General features: G+C 36.3%; 1 long non-coding RNA gene across 1 annotated transcript; it reads right to left on the reverse strand.

Moving 5' to 3' along the window:
* Positions 1-13,909: 13,909 nt before the first annotated feature.
* On the reverse strand, positions 13,910-15,699 carry LOC311099716. The gene is made up of 3 exons (XR_014609757.1): positions 15,347-15,699; positions 14,202-14,364; positions 13,910-14,110 (listed from the first exon to the last, which is right to left on the reverse strand). It is a non-coding gene; the product is annotated as an uncharacterized lncRNA (long non-coding RNA).
* Between the last annotated feature and the right edge of the window lie 1,205 nt (positions 15,700-16,904).

Consider the following 16,904-nt stretch of genomic DNA (forward strand, 5'->3'; position numbering starts at 1 on the left):
ATGAATTGGCACTGCAGCTTATTACTGAAGTACAAGGATTGTTTCTCATCTTTGAATAACTTAATGTTCTTGGCTTCTCTGAACTGGTGGTACTATCCCCACTGTGTGCTGTAACATTCCCTAATGGTTTGTTCTCTGACATTTTGTGGTGGAGATTCTTTTCTGTGGTTTTATATTCCTTACTACAAGAACTTGTAGTACTTATAATAGAAGCATCCGAGGAATTTCCACATGAGTCTGGAAGATAGTCTGCAGCATCCGAAGATTCATCAAGGTCTGAAGGAAAATGGAGAAAAAAAAGCATCTAATTCTGTCAATAACCTTATACATGTATTAATACCTAGGGTATCATACTCCCTACAGTACCATCACATTGTGCATAACACCTACATACTCACAGAAAAATGTATTCTAGTAAACTGATTGAAAGACCTCTGTCTCTCAGCTATCTCTTCTCATAACGATCCTCACAACGATCATGACGGCGCCTCAGATTTTGCAGATGGCGGCTTTTTCTAAGCTGTACAAATTTCTACAATGTTTCCTCACATCAAAAATACCACAATGTGTTAACAAAGAACATGAACTATTTTATCTAATGACAAGAATGCAGCTTTCTTACCTGCTTTGCAGTAGGACACTGGAAGGGTACAATTCCACTGGACTTGCTTGCCTTGAATGAAATTATGAAGAATAAATATTTGTTTGTAATAACACAGTACCGTAACAGTAAATTAGGATATTATACATTATACTGTATGTGAAAATAATTTGGGTTAAGAAATTGACAATACTGTTTTATAGATGACCTATAAATGAAAAAATGAATATGTGGATCTGGGGTTTTCAAGCAAGACTCTATAGAAATGGTTAAAACTGTACAATATCTGCTAACCAACAATATGAGGACTGTGTAACACACACACTCTACTCTGGTTGGGTCATACCATATCGGGACGTCATCTGAAACACATTTACGCCTTGAACAGACTAAGTACAAAATGAGGAGATGACGACTGAACACATCTAGAGTCAAGGTTCTTGACTTTGAGTTATCCTTTTGATGTCAAAGAAAGCTCACAACCTTAAAAGTAATGTAAATGGGTCAACAGCAATATAAATTAAATCACGCAAATTGATAAGAAATATGTTAAATGGGCAAAAACATTGCCCCAAAAATACAAAAACATAGGCATTAGAGAGAATAAAGATTAATTTTATGTTTTGAGGGGCGGTTAGTTCTGTCAAATGGTCGGGCTAATTTTGTTTATGCTATGATATCGAAACAAGTGATGGGAATTTTGATATTGTGAACATTTTACACAAAAGGTTGGTTGTAATACAGTAAAAAGCCATGTAATTTATATATTGGAATGAACTGAGACAACAATTTAATTTAAATAGAAAAGATCTACAATAAATGTGTAATAACCTGTTGGAAGGATGAAGTGGATCTCTGTCTCACTTCTGGGTCTGCTGAAGGTTGAGCTGGGATCTTGTCACTTGGTGTCTGCAACGAAATACAACAATAACATGTCAGAAATATTGTGTTTTATAATATAGATCATATCTATTTAGTAAACTAATGATCATACTCAGTTCAGTCACAATATATTCCTACCACCTGTCTATCATAATCGCCTTTGGGGTGAGACTCATTGCTGAGGTCAAGGGCTGCATTGACCACAGATGTTAGGAAAGATAATTCATATATGGATCTGGGCTTTTTATGCAAGACTCTATAAAAATGGTTAAAACTGTACAATATCTGATAACCAACAATATGAGGACCGTTTAACACACACACACTCTACTCTGGTTGGGTCATACCATATCGGGACGTAATCTGAAACACATTTACGCCTAGAACAGCCTTAGTACCAAATGAGGACTTGACGACTGAACACATCTATAGTCAAGGTTCCTGACTTTGAGTTATCCTTTTGTTGTCAAAGAAAGCTCACAACCTTAAAAGTAATGTAAATGGATCAACTGCCATATAAATTAAATCACGCAAATTGATAAGAAATATGTTAAATGGGCAAAAACATTGCCCCAAAAATACAAAAACATAGGCATTAGAGAGAATAAAGATTAATTTTATGTTTTGAGGGGCGGTTAGTTCTGTCAAATGGTTGGGCTAATTTTGTTTACGCTATGATATCGAAACAAGTTATGGGAATGTTGATTTTGTGAACATTTTACACAAAAGGTTGGTTGTAATACAGTAAAAAGCCATTTAATTCATATTTTGGAATGAACTGAGACAACAATTTAATTTAAATAGAAAAGATCTACAATAAATATGTAATAACCTGTTGGAAGGATGAAGTGGATCTCTGTCTCACTTCTGGGTCTGCTGAAGGTTGAGCTGGGATCTTGTCACTTGGTGTCTGCAACGAAATACAACAATAACATGTCAGAAATATTGTGTTTTATAATATAGATCATATCTATTTTGTAAACTAATGATCATACTCAGTTCAGTCACAATATATTCCTACCACCTGTCTATCATAATCGCCTTTGGGGTGAGACTCATTGCTGAGGTCAAGGGCTGCATTGACCACAGATGTTAGGAAAGATAATTCATATATGGATCTGGGCTTTTTATGCAAGACTCTATAAAAATGGTTAAAACTGTACAATATCTGCTAACCAACAATATGAGGACCGTGTAACACACACACACTCTACTCTGGTTGGGTCATACCATATCGGGACGTAATCTGAAACACATTTACGTCTTGAACAGCCTAATTACCAAATGAGGACTTGACGACTGAACACATCTGGAGTCAAGGTTCCTGACTTTGACTTATCCTTTTGTTGTCAAAGAAAGCTCACAACCTTAAAAGTAATGTAAATGGATCAACTGCCATATGAATTAAATCACGCAAATTGACAAGAAATATGTTAAATGGGCAAAAACATTGCCTCAAAAATACAAAAAACATAGGCATTAGAGAGAATAAAGATTAATTTAATGTTTTGAGGGGCGGTTAGTTCTGTCAAATGGTCGGGCTAATTTTCTTTATGCTATGATATCGAAACAAGTTATGGGAATGTTGATATTGTGAACATTTTACACAAAAGGTTGGTTGTAATATAGTAAAAAGCCATGTAATTTATATATATTGGAATGAACTGAGACAACAATTTAATTTAAATAGAAAAGATCTACAATAAATGTGTAATAACCTGTTGGAAGGATGAAGTGGATCTCTGTCTCACTTCTGGGTCTGCTGAAGGTTGAGCTGGGATCCTGTCACTTGGTGTCTGCAACGAAATACAACAATAACATGTCAGAAATATTGTGTTTTATAATATAGATCATATCTATTTCGTAAACTAATGATCATACTCAGTTCAGTCACAATATATTCCTACCACCTGTCTATCATAATCGCCTTTGGGGTGAGACTCATTGCTGAGGTCAAGGGCTGCATTGACAACAGATGTTAGGAAAGATAATTAATACATGGATCTGGGCTTTCTATACAAGACTCTATAAAATTGTTAAAACTGTACAATATCTGCTAACCAACAATATGAGGACCGTGTAACACACACACTATACTCTGGTTGGGTCATACCATATCGGGACGTAATCTGAAACACATTTACGTCTTGAACAGCCTAATTACCAAATGAGGACTTGACGACTGAACACATCTGGAATCAAGGTTCCTGACTTTGAGTTATGCTTTTGTTGTCAAAGAAAGCTCACAACCTTAAAAGCAATGTAAATGGATCAACTGCCATATAAATTAAATCACGCAAATTGATAAGAAATATGTTAAATGGGCAAAAACATTGCCCCAAAAATACAAAAACATAGGCATTAGAGAGAATAAAGATTAATTTTATGTTTTGAGGGGCGGTTAGTTCTGTCAAATGGTCGGGCTAATTTTGTTTATGCTATGATATCGAAAGAAGTTATGGGAATTTTGATATTGTGAACATTTTACACAAAAGGTTGGTTGTAATACAGTAAAGAGCCATTTAATTCATATTTTGGAATGAACTGAGACAACAATTTAATTTAAATAGAAAAGATCTACAATAAATGTGTAATAACCTGTTGGAAGGATGAAGTGGATCTCTGTCTCACTTCTGGGTCTGCTGAAGGTTGAGCTGGGATCTTGTCACTTGGTGTCTGCAACGAAATACAACAATAACATGTCAGAAATATTGTGTTTTATAATATAGATCATATCTATTTTGTAAACTAATGATCATACTCAGTTCAGTCACAATATATTCCTACCACCTGTCTATCATAATCGCCTTTGGGGTGAGACTCATTGCTGAGGTCAAGGGCTGCATTGACCACAGATGTTAGGAAAGATAATTCATATATGGATCTGGGCTTTTTATGCAAGACTATAAAAATGGTTAAAACTGTACAATATCTGCTAACCAACAATATGAGGACCGTGTAACACACACACACTCTACTCTGGTTGGGTCATACCATATCGGGACGTAATCTGAAACACATTTACGTCTTGAACAGCCTAATTACCAAATGAGGACTTGACGACTGAACACATCTGGAGTCAAGGTTCCTGACTTTGACTTATCCTTTTGTTGTCAAAGAAAGCTCACAACCTTAAAAGTAATGTAAATGGATCAACTGCCATATGAATTAAATCACGCAAATTGACAAGAAATATGTTAAATGGGCAAAAACATTGCCTCAAAAATACAAAAAACATAGGCATTAGAGAGAATAAAGATTAATTTAATGTTTTGAGGGGCGGTTAGTTCTGTCAAATGGTCGGGCTAATTTTGTTTATGCTGTGATATCGAAACAAGTTATGGGAATGTTGATATTGTGAACATTTTACACAAAAGGTTGGTTGTAATATAGTAAAAAGCCATGTAATTTATATATATTGGAATGAACTGAGACAACAATTTAATTTAAATAGAAAAGATCTACAATAAATGTGTAATAACCTGTTGGAAGGATGAAGTGGATCTCTGTCTCACTTCTGGGTCTGCTGAAGGTTGAGCTGGGATCCTGTCACTTGGTGTCTGCAACGAAATACAACAATAACATGTCAGAAATATTGTGTTTTATAATATAGATCATATCTATTTCGTAAACTAATGATCATACTCAGTTCAGTCACAATATATTCCTACCACCTGTCTATCATAATCGCCTTTGGGGTGAGACTCATTGCTGAGGTCAAGGGCTGCATTGACAACAGATGTTAGGAAAGATAATTAATACATGGATCTGGGCTTTCTATACAAGACTCTATAAAATTGTTAAAACTGTACAATATCTGCTAACCAACAATATGAGGACCGTGTAACACACACACTATACTCTGGTTGGGTCATACCATATCGGGACGTAATCTGAAACACATTTACGTCTTGAACAGCCTAATTACCAAATGAGGACTTGACGACTGAACACATCTGGAATCAAGGTTCCTGACTTTGAGTTATGCTTTTGTTGTCAAAGAAAGCTCACAACCTTAAAAGCAATGTAAATGGATCAACTGCCATATAAATTAAATCACGCAAATTGATAAGAAATATGTTAAATGGGCAAAAACATTGCCCCAAAAATACAAAAACATAGGCATTAGAGAGAATAAAGATTAATTTTATGTTTTGAGGGGCGGTTAGTTCTGTCAAATGGTCGGGCTAATTTTGTTTATGCTATGATATCGAAAGAAGTTATGGGAATTTTGATATTGTGAACATTTTACACAAAAGGTTGGTTGTAATACAGTAAAGAGCCATTTAATTCATATTTTGGAATGAACTGAGACAACAATTTAATTTAAATAGAAAAGATCTACAATAAATGTGTAATAACCTGTTGGAAGGATGAAGTGGATCTCTGTCTCACTTCTGGGTCTGCTGAAGGTTGAGCTGGGATCTTGTCACTTGGTGTCTGCAACGAAATACAACAATAACATGTCAGAAATATTGTGTTTTATAATATAGATCATATCTATTTTGTAAACTAATGATCATACTCAGTTCAGTCACAATATATTCCTACCACCTGTCTATCATAATCGCCTTTGGGGTGAGACTCATTGCTGAGGTCAAGGGCTGCATTGACCACAGATGTTAGGAAAGATAATTCATATATGGATCTGGGCTTTTTATGCAAGACTATAAAAATGGTTAAAACTGTACAATATCTGCTAACCAACAATATGAGGACCGTGTAACACACACACACTCTACTCTGGTTGGGTCATACCATATCGGGACGTAATCTGAAACACATTTACGTCTTGAACAGCCTAATTACCAAATGAGGACTTGACGACTGAACACATCTGGAGTCAAGGTTCCTGACTTTGACTTATCCTTTTGTTGTCAAAGAAAGCTCACAACCTTAAAAGTAATGTAAATGGATCAACTGCCATATGAATTAAATCACGCAAATTGACAAGAAATATGTTAAATGGGCAAAAACATTGCCTCAAAAATACAAAAAACATAGGCATTAGAGAGAATAAAGATTAATTTAATGTTTTGAGGGGCGGTTAGTTCTGTCAAATGGTCGGGCTAATTTTGTTTATGCTGTGATATCGAAACAAGTTATGGGAATGTTGATATTGTGAACATTTTACACAAAAGGTTGGTTGTAATATAGTAAAAAGCCATGTAATTTATATATATTGGAATGAACTGAGACAACAATTTAATTTAAATAGAAAAGATCTACAATAAATGTGTAATAACCTGTTGGAAGGATGAAGTGGATCTCTGTCTCACTTCTGGGTCTGCTGAAGGTTGAGCTGGGATCCTGTCACTTGGTGTCTGCAACGAAATACAACAATAACATGTCAGAAATATTGTGTTTTATAATATAGATCATATCTATTTCGTAAACTAATGATCATACTCAGTTCAGTCACAATATATTCCTACCACCTGTCTATCATAATCGCCTTTGGGGTGAGACTCATTGCTGAGGTCAAGGGCTGCATTGACCACAGATGTTAGGAAAGATAATTAATACATGGATCTGGGCTTTTTATACAAGACTCTATAAAAATGGTTAAAACTGTACAATATCTGCTAACCAACAATATGAGGACCGTGTAACACACACACTATACTCTGGTTGGGTCATACCATATCGGGACGTAATCTGAAACACATTTACGTCTTGAACAGCCTAATTACCAAATGAGGACTTGACGACTGAACACATCTGGAATCAAGGTTCCTGACTTTGAGTTATGCTTTTGTTGTCAAAGAAAGCTCACCACCTTAAAAGCAATGTAAATGGATCAACTGCCATATAAATTAAATCACGCAAATTGATAAGAAATATGTTAAATGGGCAAAAACATTGCCCCAAAAATACAAAAACATAGGCATTAGAGAGAATAAAGATTAATTTTATGTTTTGAGGGGCGGTTAGTTCTGTCAAATGGTCGGGCTAATTTTGTTTATGCTATGATATCGAAAGAAGTTATGGGAATTTTGATATTGTGAACATTTTACACAAAAGGTTGGTTGTAATACAGTAAAGAGCCATTTAATTCATATTTTGGAATGAACTGAGACAACAATTTAATTTAAATAGAAAAGATCTACAATAAATGTGTAATAACCTGTTGGAAGGATGAAGTGGATCTCTGTCTCACTTCTGGGTCTGCTGAAGGTTGAGCTGGGATCTTGTCACTTGGTGTCTGCAACGAAATACAACAATAACATGTCAGAAATATTGTGTTTTATAATATAGATCATATCTATTTTGTAAACTAATGATCATACTCAGTTCAGTCACAATATATTCCTACCACCTGTCTATCATAATCGCCTTTGGGGTGAGACTCATTGCTGAGGTCAAGGGCTGCATTGACCACAGATGTTAGGAAAGATAATTCATATATGGATCTGGGCTTTTTATGCAAGACTCTATAAAAATGGTTAAAACTGTACAATATCTGCTAACCAACAATATGAGGACCGTGTAACACACACACACTCTACTCTGTTTGGGTCATACCATATCGGGACGTAATCTGAAACACATTTACGTCTTGAACAGCCTAATTACCAAATGAGGACTTGACGACTGAACACATCTGGAGTCAAGGTTCCTGACTTTGACTTATCCTTTTGTTGTCAAAGAAAGCTCACAACCTTAAAAGTAATGTAAATGGATCAACTGCCATATGAATTAAATCACGCAAATTGACAAGAAATATGTTAAATGGGCAAAAACATTGCCTCAAAAATACAAAAAACATAGGCATTAGAGAGAATAAAGATTAATTTAATGTTTTGAGGGGCGGTTAGTTCTGTCAAATGGTCGGGCTAATTTTGTTTATGCTATGATATCGAAACAAGTTATGGGAATGTTGATATTGTGAACATTTTACACAAAAGGTTGGTTGTAATATAGTAAAAAGCCATGTAATTTATATATATTGGAATGAACTGAGACAACAATTTAATTTAAATAGAAAAGATCTACAATAAATGTGTAATAACCTGTTGGAAGGATGAAGTGGATCTCTGTCTCACTTCTGGGTCTGCTGAAGGTTGAGCTGGGATCCTGTCACTTGGTGTCTGCAACGAAATACAACAATAACATGTCAGAAATATTGTGTTTTATAATATAGATCATATCTATTTCGTAAACTAATGATCATACTCAGTTCAGTCACAATATATTCCTACCACCTGTCTATCATAATCGCCTTTGGGGTGAGACTCATTGCTGAGGTCAAGGGCTGCATTGACCACAGATGTTAGGAAAGATAATTAATACATGGATCTGGGCTTTTTATACAAGACTCTATAAAAATGGTTAAAACTGTACAATATCTGCTAACCAACAATATGAGGACCGTGTAACACACACACTCTACTCTGTTTGGGTCATACCATATCGGGACGTAATCTGAAACACATTTACGTCTTGAACAGCCTAATTACCAAATGAGGACTTGACGACTGAACACATCTGGAATCAAGGTTCCCGACTTTGAGTTATGCTTTTGTTGTCAAAGAAAGCTCACCACCTTAAAAGCAATGTAAATGGATCAACTGCCATATAAATTAAATCACGCAAATTGATAAGAAATATGTTAAATGGGCAAAAACATTGCCCCAAAAATACAAAAACATAGGCATTAGAGAGAATAAAGATTAATTTTATGTTTTGAGGGGCGGTTAGTTCTGTCAAATGGTCGGGCTAATTTTGTTTATGCTATGATATCGAAAGAAGTTATGGGAATTTTGATATTGTGAACATTTTACACAAAAGGTTGGTTGTAATACAGTAAAGAGCCATTTAATTCATATTTTGGAATGAACTGAGACAACAATTTAATTTAGATAGAAAAGATCTACAATAAATGTGTAATAACCTGTTGGAAGGATGAAGTGGATCTCTGTCTCACTTCTGGGTCTGCTGAAGGTTGAGCTGGGATCTTGTCACTTGGTGTCTGCAACGAAATACAACAATAACATGTCAGAAATATTGTGTTTTATAATATAGATCATATCTATTTAGTAAACTAATGATCATACTCAGTTCAGTCACAATATATTCCTACCACCTGTCTATCATAATCACCTTTGAGGTGAGACTCATTGCTGAGGTCAAGGGCTGCATTGACCACAGATGTTAGGAAAGATAATTCATATATGGATCTGGGCTTTTTATGCAAGACTCTATAAAAATGGTTAAAACTGTACAATATCTGCTAACCAACAATATGAGGACCGTGTAACACACACACACTCTACTCTGTTTGGGTCATACCATATCGGGACGTAATCTGAAACACATTTACGTCTTGAACAGCCTAATTACCAAATGAGGACTTGACGACTGAACACATCTGGAGTCAAGGTTCCTGACTTTGACTTATCCTTTTGTTGTCAAAGAAAGCTCACAACCTTAAAAGTAATGTAAATGGATCAACTGCCATATGAATTAAATCACGCAAATTGACAAGAAATATGTTAAATGGGCAAAAACATTGCCTCAAAAATACAAAAAACATAGGCATTAGAGAGAATAAAGATTAATTTAATGTTTTGAGGGGCGGTTAGTTCTGTCAAATGGTCGGGCTAATTTTGTTTATGCTATGATATCGAAACAAGTTATGGGAATGTTGATATTGTGAACATTTTACACAAAAGGTTGGTTGTAATATAGTAAAAAGCCATGTAATTTATATATATTGGAATGAACTGAGACAACAATTTAATTTAAATAGAAAAGATCTACAATAAATGTGTAATAACCTGTTGGAAGGATGAAGTGGATCTCTGTCTCACTTCTGGGTCTGCTGAAGGTTGAGCTGGGATCCTGTCACTTGGTGTCTGCAACGAAATACAACAATAACATGTCAGAAATATTGTGTTTTATAATATAGATCATATCTATTTCGTAAACTAATGATCATACTCAGTTCAGTCACAATATATTCCTACCACCTGTCTATCATAATCGCCTTTGGGGTGAGACTCATTGCTGAGGTCAAGGGCTGCATTGACCACAGATGTTAGGAAAGATAATTAATACATGGATCTGGGCTTTTTATACAAGACTCTATAAAAATGGTTAAAACTGTACAATATCTGCTAACCAACAATATGAGGACCGTGTAACACACACACTCTACTCTGTTTGGGTCATACCATATCGGGACGTAATCTGAAACACATTTACGTCTTGAACAGCCTAATTACCAAATGAGGACTTGACGACTGAACACATCTGGAATCAAGGTTCCTGACTTTGAGTTATGCTTTTGTTGTCAAAGAAAGCTCACCACCTTAAAAGCAATGTAAATGGATCAACTGCCATATAAATTAAATCACGCAAATTGATAAGAAATATGTTAAATGGGCAAAAACATTGCCCCAAAAATACAAAAACATAGGCATTAGAGAGAATAAAGATTAATTTTATGTTTTGAGGGGCGGTTAGTTCTGTCAAATGGTCGGGCTAATTTTGTTTATGCTATGATATCGAAAGAAGTTATGGGAATTTTGATATTGTGAACATTTTACACAAAAGGTTGGTTGTAATACAGTAAAGAGCCATTTAATTCATATTTTGGAATGAACTGAGACAACAATTTAATTTAGATAGAAAAGATCTACAATAAATGTGTAATAACCTGTTGGAAGGATGAAGTGGATCTCTGTCTCACTTCTGGGTCTGCTGAAGGTTGAGCTGGGATCTTGTCACTTGGTGTCTGCAACGAAATACAACAATAACATGTCAGAAATATTGTGTTTTATAATATAGATCATATCTATTTAGTAAACTAATGATCATACTCAGTTCAGTCACAATATATTCCTACCACCTGTCTATCATAATCACCTTTGAGGTGAGACTCATTGCTGAGGTCAAGGGCTGCATTGACCACAGATGTTAGGAAAGATAATTCATATGTGGATCTGGGCTTTTTATGCAAGACTCTATAGAAATGGTTAAAACTGTACAATATCTGCTAACCAACAATATGAGGACCGTGTAACACACACACTCTACTCTGGTTGGGTCATACCATATCGGGACGTCATCTGAAACACATTTACGTCTTGAACAGCCTTAGTACCAAATGAGGACTTGACGACTGAACACATCTAGAGTCAAGGTTCCTGACTTTGAGTTATCCTTTTGTTGTAAAAGAAAGCTCACAACCTTAAAAGTAATCTAAATGGATAAACTGCCATATAAATTAAATCACGCAAATTGATAAGAAATATGTTAAATGGGCAAAAACATTGCCCCAAAAATACAAAAACATAGGCATTAGAGAGAATAAAGATTAATTTTATGTTTTGAGGGGCGGTTAGTTCTGTCAAATGGTCGGGCTAATTTTGTTTACGCTAATATATCGAAACAAGTTATGGGAATGTTGATTTTGTGAACATTTTACACAAAAGGTTGGTTGTAATACAGTAAAAAGCCATTTAATTCATATTTTGGAATGAACTGAGACAACAATTTAATTTAAATAGAAAAGATCTACAATAAATGTGTAATAACCTGTTGGAAGGATGTAGTGGATCTCTGTCTCACTTCTTGGTCTGCTGAAGGTTGAGCTGGGATCTTGTCACTTGGTGTCTGCAACGAAACACAACAATAAATATTCTGTATTATACTCTATTTAATCAGTGTATACAGTTGAAGTCGGAAGGTTACATACACTTAGGTTGGAGTCATTAAAACTCGTTTTTCAACCACTCCACAAATTTCTTGTTAACAAACTATAGTTTTGGCAAGTTGGTTAGGACATCTACTTTGTGCATGATACAAGTAATTTTTCCAACAATTGTTTACAGACAGATTTTTTCACTTATAATTCACTGTATCACAATTCCAGTGGGTCAGAAGTTTACATACACTAAGTTGACTGTGCCTTTAAACAGCTTGGAAAATTCCAGAAAATGATGTCATGGCTTTAGAAGCTTCTGATAGGTTAATTGACATCATTTGAGTCAATTGGAGGTGTACCTGTGGATTTATTTCAAGGCCTACCTTCAAACTCAGTGCCTCTTTGCTTGACATCATGGGAAAATCAAAAGAAATCAGCCAAGACCTCAGAAAAAATGTGTAGACCTCCACAAGTCTGGTTCATCCTTGGGAGCAATTTCCAAACGCCTGAAGGTACAACGTTCATCTGTACAAACAATAGTACGCAAGTATAAACACCATGGGACCACGAAGCTGTCATACCGCTCAGGAAGGAGACGCGTTCTGTCTCCTAGAGATGCATGTACTTTGGTGCGAAAGGTGCAAATCAATCCCAGAACAACAGCAAAGGACCTTGTGATGATGCTGGAGGAAACAGGTAAAAAAGTATCTATATCCACAGTAAAACAAGTCCTATATCGACATAACCTGAAAGGCCGCTCAGCAAGGAAGAAGCCACTGCTTCAAAACCGCCATAAAAAAGCCAGACTGTGGTTTGCAACTGCACATGGGGACAAAGATCGTACTTTTTGGAGAAATGTCCTCTGGTCTGATGAAACAAAAATAGAACTGTTTGGCCTTAATGACCATCAATATGTTTGGAGGAAAAAGGGGGTATGCTTGCAAGCCGAAGAACACCATCCCAACCGTGAAGCACGGGGGTGGCAGCATCATGCTGTGGGGGTGTTTTGCTGCAGGAGGGACTGGTGCGCTTAAAAAAATAGATGGCATCATGAGGAAGGAAAATTATGTGGATATATTGAAGCAACATCTCAAGACATCAGTCAGGAAGTTAAAGCTTGGTCGCAAATGGGTCTTCCAAATGGACAATGACCCCAAGCATACTTCCAAAGTTGCGGCAAAATGGCTTAAGGACAACAAAGTCAAGGTTTTGGAGTGGCCATCAAAAAGCCCTGACCTCAATCCTATAGAAAATGTGTGGGCAGAACTGAAAAAGCGTGTGCGAGCAAGGAGGCCTACAAACCTGACTCAGTTACACCAGCTCTGTCAGGAGGAATCGGCCAAAATTCACCCAACTTATTGTGGGAAGCTTGTGGAAGGCTACCCGAAACGTTTGACCCAAGTTAAACAATTTAAAGGCAATGCTACCAAATACTAATTGAGTGTATGTAAACTTCTGACCCACTGGGAATGTGATGAAAGAAATAAAAGCTGAAATAAATAATTCTCTCTACTATTATTCTGACATTTCACATTCTTAAAATAAAGTGGTGATCCTAACTGACCTAAAACAGGGAATTTTTACTTGGATTAAATGTCAGGAATTGTGAAAAACTGAGTTTAAATGTATTTGGCTAAGGTGTATGTAAACTTCCGACTTCAACTGTATATATATATATATAAAGCGGTGACAACATACATGCAAGAAGGGACATGTAATTATATATTTTATAATTCTTTGACAGATCATATACATTATAATATATCAAAGCAGATTTACTTACCAGAGCACGCCATGGCCACTGAGATTATCCATAATCATAGGTTATTTCACTCTCTGCTTGGATGTTTTCAATAGCAAACAAGCAAAGATGAGGTTTACATTGGACTATCATCTTTTTCATTTTGCAATTTGGGGACCTGTGGGCATCATTTACCAGCCTCCCCAGTGAACCATCTTCGCAGGATGCATCTATGCTAAAATTGAAGAGGGAAACAGATTTACGTTTTCTCCACAAAACATATAAACATATAGAGATTAACTGATGTCTTATAGGGTTTTACTTACCACCATGAGCCATTGTTCCATTCAAAATCAAACAAGAAAGCATTTTGCTTTTCCGTATACTTCCCCTGCCTCTTGTCCCATTCATATTGCGATATAAACTCCCCACGGTACTCGAGGACAAAGGATCCCTTTTCAATTGGTGCTGAGGCAAATACACCACGTCCTGATGTAACAAAGTTAAGAATTTAGTATCAAGTAATACAGTTCAAATTAGGTTAATGAATTGCAGTTGATCAGACCCATTTAGCCTGCTTATCAATGTGTATGATTTAATATTTAGGGGAAAGATCCATTGCAGGGGTGCAAACTGGTAAGGACCCAAAAAGGTGACATCATTCAAAATAAATTTGGTCTGAAAACTATGAAATCACGAGGAGACGTATTTTATGTTGGATTTAATGACAGATCTACAGCTAAAAACGGAAACGCCGAAACAATGGCGTTAAAGCGGGGCAAAAAGAGATGTGATCCCCGGTCAGGTTCCAGCAGTTATCACCACTAGACCTGCAGTGACTTGCACCGCTGAGTCTGCCTTTGACTCCTCGCTTTAGACCGCTTTATTGCAGACTTTGTATTTAAGGACATCAGCGTACACAAAAATTCCCAAATCACAACAGGCAGGGATTACGCACACACCCACTCATGTTGTGAACACTCTGTCGGTAGGCCTACTCGGCGGTGCATTTTCGCTGTTCTGTTAACTTGAATGGTGCCGTATTTGTTCTACGCGCTGATACGCATCATTCACATATATTGTACATTTTTATCACCCAAATGCTTCTACATTCCGTTTATCGTTGGGGTTGTTATGATCAAATGTTAAAAACATTTTTGAATTTAAATCACATTACCGGCTTTCACACATAGCGCGAACGGTCTGCCGACTGGCCAAGGAAATTACCACCAATATCACACATTCTAATAGAAGTTGGGAGGTGTAGTTCATAAATCTTGAATATTTTTCCCCATCCCCCAACTGCTTGCAAAAGAATCACAACATAACTTCTGAAATTGGATGTTAAAGCCGTATGTGTCTAATGCAGCGGTACGCAGTGATTTTTTCACTTGTGTAAGACTTGAATGTGTTTCAAATGACATCCCAATATGGTATGACCCAATAAGTGTAGCGTGTGTGTATAACATACCTTTATAGTCATTGATCCATTTGACTTTATAACAAGGCTTGTCACTTCCAGAAATAATAAAATGAATAGCCTCAGCCTCAGGACTAAGTCTGGCTCTTCGTTTTGACATGCTCTTCAATTGCCCATGTGCTCCTCAACTAGAAAACATCTACATTGGATGACAAAAAGTCAGCGAGACAAATACAGAAAAGACTAATACTTGATTTGAATCGAATAAGGATATATCAAATGGTATTAGTCTGCCTTTAGTCATATCGTGCTCATGTTCTTACTAATGCAGTATCTGGTTAGCTTATTAGGCTAACCGATCAGTGCAAACCTTATGCAACTGCAATCACAATAGCAATCTTTTCACAGTAAGCACAGAAAGCAATCTTAACACCTTCAAAGATAAATACTGTTATAAAAGTATAGTACTGTAAACTCTACAAATAACATTATCTGAACTGAACAACCAATATCATCACTTTGGCTTTAAATGGAAAAACATGATAGTGCTAAGTAACATTTGTGGTCAAGAACACTTAAATGTAAGAACACCTTAGATAATAACTATCTCTTTAGTTGTAAATGAAGAAAAATAAATGTATTACCTTCATTTCTCTTGCACTTCTTCCAGTTCTGAATTTTCCAAGTGGCAAAAGTCCTTTTCATTCCTTTCAGCTAATTTGCTAACATTAGCTTATCTGGCTAATTGATGCTAAATTACGTTTTTATTTGAGGGATTTAGGGGGATTTTATGATAATAAATAAATAATATGCCATTTAGCAGACGCTTTTATCCAAAGCTTAGTTATAGTTGACTATGATGACATGTATTATGTGTAATCAAGTAAATCTATCTTGAATAGTTGGAAAGTGTGCTCAAACAAAATCAGGATATGTCACGTAACTAAAGTGTGTCACGTGACTAAAGTGTGTCACGTGACTAAAGTGTGTTTAAAGTGTGTTAATGTTCCAAAACTGACCACTAGGTGGCGTATTCACAGGTGAGCAAAAAGCGTACACACACACTTCAAATCATGAGATTGTGACATTTAAAGACTTTTCAGATTTTTGGTTTAGGGGCATTCTATGGTCGTCTAGAACACTGTAGTGAGCTCGGAAAAATGAGGACTCCAAAAATGTCCTCATATTTCCGAGCGTCCTGACATTGAAGGTGAGTTGTCATAAAATTGTCTTCATATGTCACCAAAACGAGTACACACACACACACACACACACACACACACACACACACACACACACACACACACACACACACACACCAGGCCCGGCTTATTGCCAATGACAGCTAATAACGAAGAGACCCCACGGGAGAGAGGAAGGGAGGGAGAGATGGAGAGAGGAAAGTGTGGTTTCAGCCAGAGGGATCTTTATGAGACATGCAGGGTTTTCAGCACTGCTTTGAGATATAGGGAAAGACTGGGAATGACAGAATATGTTGAATCTGTGAATTGTAGGATCTTTGAGATTCCATTTACCCTCATTAGTGTGTCATTCCCTTAACTGTAATGGGAGCAGGGTTGGACGGTAACAGTTTTCGGTCCCGCTTTAT

Source organism: Coregonus lavaretus (assembly GCF_964263955.1).
Source record: "Coregonus lavaretus genome assembly, chromosome: 24".
NCBI classification, from domain to species: domain Eukaryota; kingdom Metazoa; phylum Chordata; class Actinopteri; order Salmoniformes; family Salmonidae; genus Coregonus; species Coregonus lavaretus.